We start from the raw sequence: 7,558 nt of genomic DNA, 5'->3' as shown, positions 1-7,558 counted from the left end.
CCTCTGCTCACCATGTCCCTCTCTGACCAGCCCACCCTCCACCCTCCCTCCATCCCTAGACCACTTCTGTCTTCTTTTTCTAACCTACCACCAGCTCAAAGCATTTGTACGTAGTAGGCAGACACAGAAAAGGGCCTCCAAACAAATCTAAGACATAGTTCTCCTAGCCTGGATTTAAATATAATTGAATTCCCTCAATTAGAGCTTCCATTTACCCTCAAGGCAAAGCGGGTTTGTTTTTGTTGTTTATTTTGGAAGTGTCTGCTTACTTGCCAATCTGTTTCTCCTGCCTTCCCCAACTCTTAAAAATAAACTCTTTCCCCTTTCCTCTGCAGTAACCAACCTACCTCTTCCCCACACCTCCTCCCCCAATTGTACACTCATCGGAATGCATTCTCAGCTCTTGGTTCAAAGACTAATCCTAGATCTTCAACAAACAGCAGACCTCCCACTATCCTAACTTGCCCTGCAGAAATTGCTCCCAAATTTTTGACTAGTTTAAGACCATTTTAGCTACTAAATTGGTGATTTTTTTTTGTCTAGTGAGAGGATTTACAATAACCTAATATTTACTATCACTACCCTTTCAGAAAGAGAAGGCACAGGGAAGGGGGGCACATAACCCCTTAAAATCTCTCAGCAGTTCTTAAAATGAAATCAGTGTAGCTTTAAAAACAACATGACACCTGGTCCTTATTTTTCTTCGCCAAGACCAGTACTTGGGAAGTGGTTCTGGTTGATCCAACCACTCACTTAAACAACTGTTATTTGTTCATTAATTCAATTCATTCATTCATTCACAAACATTTATCAAATATCTAGTATGTGCTGGGTGGTGTGAAGTCAAGTCCCTGAATTCATATTTAATTCAGCAAATGTTTCCAAGCACCTACTATGCTACATTCTGGAGAAATAGAGACCAAAAGCCATCTTCATTCCCAAAGTGTTTAGACTCCAATAAGGGGGAAGAAATTGGAGTGAGAGGGTCTCAAGGGTCTACACATTATGTCTATACTTCTTAAGTCTTCGAAACACTTTAATTTGGTATATGTGTGTACAAATTTGGCATTTGTGTGATTGATTTATGCCTAGCTCCTCTGTTGGACTATAAGCTCCTTGAGGACTGGGACCAGATCTAATTTTGCTCACCAGTTTCTCTCTAGCACTTAATGGGTATCACTGAGTGAATGAACTATATAGTGTGATGAACCTGACCTCTTTAGGATGAAGTCCAAATTCTTTATGGGAGCACCTTAATGCCTTCCACAGTCTAGCTTTTCAACAAAACCCCACTGCTCACTTCTCATTCTATGACCTATAGCCCCTCTGGGTAGCTCTCCATTTCCTCGTCAGGCCTTGGGGCAAGTTCTGCTCATGCTGCTTTCCTCCTTCAGGACAACTTCCCTTCTCCCACCCTTCCACCCCTCCCTTCATTGCTTAGTGACTTCTTTCCCATCCTTCTTGAAAGTCTCAACTCAAATCCCACTCCCTCTGTGAGGCACGTGTTTGGGTTCCCTGGAGAGCACACTCTGAGAGGAAGGTTGGAGTGCAGGAAGATTAGCAGGGGATGCCGCCGGGATTAGCACCTGTGATGGAATGGAAGGGAAGGGAGCAGGATGGGCAAAGGAGAACTTGGGCTGTAATGAAATCTCAACAAAGACCACAGCCAACCCACAAGGAGCCCTGGAGCTGGGGTGGCCTTTCAGGGTTGCCTCTACTAGCTGTAGTGAGAGGTAGAGCCTTCACAGTCCTGCATCAGCCAGTCACTGGATGCAGACCGCCTGTGGACAGCGAGCTGATAGCACTCTCAGCGGCCGAGGAATAAATCCTTCAGGCCTTCGGAGGGATGTGCGCAGAGCACACAGCATTCACTACACCAATACTCTCAAATTTCAGCACCCATCGAAACCACCCAGAGGGCTTGTTAAAACACACGTTGCTTAGCCCTAATCTCAGAGTTTTCTGAGTTAGTAAATCCGGGGTGGGGCCTGAGGATCTGCATTTATAATAAGTGGCCAGGTGATGCTGATGATACTTTGAGGGATCACAGTGATTACACTGTAACCTTGACATGCTGTAACCACATAAAGCCTTAACCCACGTAATTTCTGACCATTCACGTTGCTCTTACCATGTGCTGCCTTGTGCTGAGTTATTTCTTGTGTATCATCTTTTTGAGTCTCATCCTTTTAAGAACACCAAGTTCTACAGACCATGTTATGGTTTATGTTTGTTATGGACTGAATGCATCCCTCCCCCACCCCACCCCACCCCGCCTCCCAAATTCATACATCAAAGCCTTAAGTCCTAATGTGATGTTATCTGGAAGTAGAACTCTTTGGGAGGTAATTAAGTTTAGATGAGCTCAAAGGAGTCGGACCCTCATGATGGGATTAGTGCCTTGTAAGAAGAGGAATCTCTCTCTCTCTCTCTCTGCTCCCTCTCCCCCTCCCCCTCCCCCCTCCGTCACCCTCGCCCTCTCTCCATCTCTCTGTATCTCTCCCTCTCCACTAGCACACACCACAGAAAAGCCATGTGAACACAGAGAGAAGACAACTGTCTATGAAGCCAGGAAGAGAGCCTCACCAGACACTGAACAGCTGGTACCCTGATCTTGGACTTCTCAGCCTCTGGAACTGTGAGAAATAAATGTCTGTTGTTTAAGCCCAGTCTATGGTATTTTGTCAGAGTAGCCCAAGCTAAGATAATACTCTTCCTGAAAATAAATGGAAAGCCACTGGTAGAGTCTGAGCAGAATGGGTACATGATATTATCTATATTTCAAAAAGAAAAAAAAAAGGGACTTCCCTGGCAGTCCAGTGATTAAGACTCCACACTCCCAAAGCAGGGGACATGGGTTCGATCCCCAGTTGGGGAACTAAGATCCCACATGACGCAAGCCATGGCCAAAAAAAAAAAAAAAAAGAGAGTTGACTGTAATGGGGACACCCGACTTGGGTTGGAGGACAGAAGGGAGTGGTGAGAGAAGATTCAGGTGGACCAGTTAGGAGATGGTTTGTATTTGTCCAGGAGAGATATGCAGCTTGGATTATTAAAAATGGGGAAAAGTAGATTCAAAGAGGTATTTAGGAGGCAGTAGCGACAGGACCTGGAGACGGGCTAGATGTGGGAGATGAGAGACAGGGAGAGGTCAAGAATGACACTGCAGTTTCTGGAGTACACAGCTGGATGTACTGAGGCACCATATCCTAAACACTGTGAGAGAAACAGCCTATAGGACACAAGACTCTCACACACAAAACTTTTACAAGTTTGGGGGGGAGGGGTTTATTTCCCCAAATTGCACATGCTTTAAAAAAAAACTCGTGGGAACTCCCTGGTGGTCGAGTGGTTAAGAATCCACCTTCCAATGCAGGGGGCGCAGGTTCGATCCCTGGTCAGGGAACTAAGATCCCACATGCTGCAGAGTAACTAAGCCCGTGCACCACAACTACAGAGCCCACGCGCTCTGGAGCCCGTGCACCACAACTAGACAGGAGCCTGTGCACCGCAACAAAGATCCCGCATGCCACAACTAAGACCCAATGCAGCCAAAAATAAATAAATATTTTTTTAAAACTCGCTGAGGTGCTTCATTTTGCTGCTTCTTCCACATAAACGTGATTTTGCCGCACTATATTCCCAGTGTAAAGGAATGTATGTGATGCCGCTTTAGTCTTCAGCCATGCTTCTTTGACTATTTGACCAACAAAAACCAATTTAAAGTCTCATAAGAGAACATCTTGTTCTCAAGTGACTGTACCCCAAAAAAAGGTGACAAAGAAGATCACATGGGCTGGAATTATTGCCAGAAAGTACATCAGCATCTTGCCAAATATATTCTCCCACTTCAGACACAAGCTCTGTCCATTCTGATGACAACATACAAAGGAGAATAATAGGAGGGATGACCAAAGGAGAGTATGATCAAACAGTGTAGACGTTGTGGTCTAATTCAAGCAGACCTCCCACCATGAAGCAGAGGTGCTTAGAATAATGATCCTTCTGGGACATTAAGGACATTTTGGTACTTTTAAAGGGTTTTTTCCCATTCAAATCAGTTTTTACTATTTTTCCAATTTAAATCAGTTATTATTATTATCATTATGTATTTTGTAGAGTATATCGTTAAATGATTTTAATATTTAACGTTTAGTATTTTGTGGAGTATATTTTAACATGAGAAGATTGTAGAAAAATGAACGTGCCTCATATTAACTTTGTATTCACTTCAAAAACATGGGTAAGATTCTGCAGTACCTTTTAGATCTAGGCTTTTCTACCACTTTCTGCTTTTTTTAAACTTGAGATATAATTGGCATTTAACATTATGTAAGATTAAGGTGCACAACATGTTGATTATTGCAATGTAATTATCAACATAGTGTTAGCTGACACCTCCATCATGTCACATAAATACCAATTCTTTTTTGCAGTGAGAATACTGAAGATCTAGTCTCTTAGCAACTTTGAAGTATATAATACAGTACCATTGACTATAATCACAAACTGTGCATTAGATCCCCAGAACTTATTCATCTTTTAACCCTATGCTTTACCTTCTAAGATTTAGGAGTCTCTTTTTCACTTGCTATGAATGAATGTATAGTTTGTCTTTCTTTTTTGTTTTTTCTTTTTCATTATGATACCAGATAAAAATATGTTTTTTAAAATTTAGGAGACTTTTAAGGCACTTTTGGCACCTATCATGTAAAATGGTTTAGGCACAACAAGTATTCACTAGGCATTTGTTACTGGACAGAGGTCAAATGGTTTCACTTTTTTTTTTCCTTTAAAAGACTTTTTTTTTTTTTTTTTTTTTTTTTACCAATACACCTATACTTTTGTGGCTCGTTCGACACCTTTTCCACCTCCCCTGACACTGCCATAAAACGTCTACGGTGATAATAAATGCTATTCACATTTTTTTTCTTAACTAAGAAGAAATTAAGCTGGAATTCTCCAATTGCAGTTTCAGCTTATTTGTTTTTAAATAGTGACACTCTGAGGACATACAAAGCAGTAAGTAATAATTTATCCCTTACCACCAAGCCAACTTGATTATGAGTCTTATAGACATTATGGGACATAAAAGCTCCAAAGCTCCAAGTTCATATTGCAAAACCCACAGGTCCCAACAGAGAAAGCACGTGTCAAGGGTAACCAAAAAGCCACACACCATCGTGAAGCTGCTAGCAGGCTGACTTTAGGTCCTCAATGCTAGCAAATGTCAAAAACTCAGGTCATTTAGCTCTTTTTACATTTATAAATATTTATAAAACACTTACAACATACCAGCTATCATTTTAGTCCTTCAGTACCAAGGAAAGCCTTCTGTTGTTATTGTTTTTACAAAGGTACTATAAAGCAAAAGCTACTTAGTTTTGTGTCGCTGGCTTCACTTTTGGGTTTACTTCACCAGGGACCCCAGTCACAGAGTTCCAGAGTGAAGGGTCCTTAAAGATTGTGAAATGAGGGGTCTACCACAGGTCTATGCCAAGAGAGGCACATACATTTTTTTCAGTCTTGCCTTCCTTGCATCTGGTTTTATGTCATTCCAGAAGGGAGCCAAGAAATAGAGCCTAAAGCAGAAGCACCATCTGCTGGCCAATGTTTCCACCAAAATGGACACACTAGTGACTCCCCGGAGCAATTCTCCTAATCGAAAGTCTCAGGCAGAATTTTCCTGACAACCCTCCTCTCCTCCTTTCCCCTACAGGAGAGTTTGATGTACTTCAAGCCCTCATTTTACAGATAATGCAACTAAAGCTCCCAAGGGGTAAGAGGCCCAGGAGGTGAGAATGGGGATTTTGAGAAGTACGTAATCCCAGGCCTCATTTGAGCCCTATTCACTCAGTCTTCTGGTGGGGTTGGGGGGGTGCTCAGGAAAGTGCATTTGTGACAACCCCCCCAGGTACTTCTAACACAACAAGCCCGGCGTGGCACAGGGACCAGCTCTGAGGACATCAGATGGAGTAGAGAGATGGGGACAAGGAAGCTGATGAGGCTAGATAGCATGTGGGGTTTCTGACCTTCAGACTACAATTTTTTAACTTTCAAGGGCAACCAGCCACACATAGGAAAGGTCAGAATTATTAACTCAGACATGAGCTCCAGATCGCCAGACCACAAGGAGAAAAATAACATGGAAATTACAGGCAGTAAAGAGGTCACTGTGGATTGTGGGCAGGGGTGGGGAGTGGAAACAATTTACTCCTCAAGACTGATTCCATTAACAGTGAATCACTTTTGCAGACTGGAGTCATCTGCCATCAAAATTGGACCGATTAGCATAACCCAGGGTTGTATTTCAGCCACAGAGAGCAGGGAATGCTCCAGTGCTGAGGCCAGATGAAGACCTCAGTTTGATTTCATTCATCCCCCCTGACAACTATTCCTGAATCCTACAGAAGAATTTTCCTACACTGAGCTACCTTGGTTGTTCTCAGATTCGTGTTAGGATGAAAAAATGGCGTTAAAAAGCTACAGATTCACTGTGTGTGGGAACGTAAATTGGTACAGCCAAAAAAAGGAGGGCTGTCAATATCCATCACAATTTAAAATAACCATAAGCTCTGATACAGGAGTTAGACTCCCAGGAACTTGTCCTACAGAAAATATCTGCACAAACCGGCAGAGATATAAGTAGGTACAGGTAGGTTTATTGGAACATTTTTTAACAGTAAAAATTGAAAATAACCCAAATATTGATAAATAAGGGAATGCTTAAATTAATGAATGTCATTAATTCAGCTATTTTAAAAGAGCTAAACCTATATATTACTTTCATGGAGTGTACAAAATATATTAAATGAATAGTATTTGTAGTATGACTCGATTTTGTTTCATGAAAACTAAATATAAGTTGAATACATTGTGTGTGATTTCTGTGTGCATCTATGTATATTTTGATAAGTCATCTGTATTCAATATATACCAATAGACACATGTACAATACATGTTTTTAAATGCATAGAAAAAAGCCTGGAAAGGTACACGTACTGTTGATAGTAGTTACCTGCTGGCACAGATTTGGGAGAAGACCAGAACTCACAGAATGAAGGACGCTCTGAATATTTTTTTAGAGTTTCTAGTTTTACCCTATGCATTGTATTGCTCTTATAATTAAAAAATAATAAATATTTTTCTAATGGAACTTGGAGAGTTATTAATAACATACTTCTTTTTAATTAATTAATTAATTAATTAAATTTTGGATGCATTGGGTCTTCGTTGCTGCGCGCGGGCTCTCTCTAGTTGTGGCTAGCAGGGGCTACTCTTCGTTGCGGTGCATGGGCTGCTCATTGTGGTGGTTTCTCTTGTTGCAGACCACGGGCTCTAGGCTCACGGGCTTCACTAGTTGTGGCACAGGGGCTCAGTAGTTGTGGCTCGCGGGCTCTAGAGCACAGGCTCAGTAGTTGTGGCACATGGGCTTAGTTGCTCCACAGCATGTGGGATCTTCCCGGACCAGGGCCTGAACCCACGTCCCCTGCATTGGAAGAAGGACTCCTAACCACTGCGCCACCAGGGAAGTCCCAATAAGATAATTCTTAATAAA

This window comes from Hyperoodon ampullatus (genome assembly GCF_949752795.1).
Source record: "Hyperoodon ampullatus genome assembly, chromosome: 10".
Taxonomy (NCBI): domain Eukaryota; kingdom Metazoa; phylum Chordata; class Mammalia; order Artiodactyla; family Ziphiidae; genus Hyperoodon; species Hyperoodon ampullatus.
Note: the sequence above shows the minus strand (reverse complement) of the source record.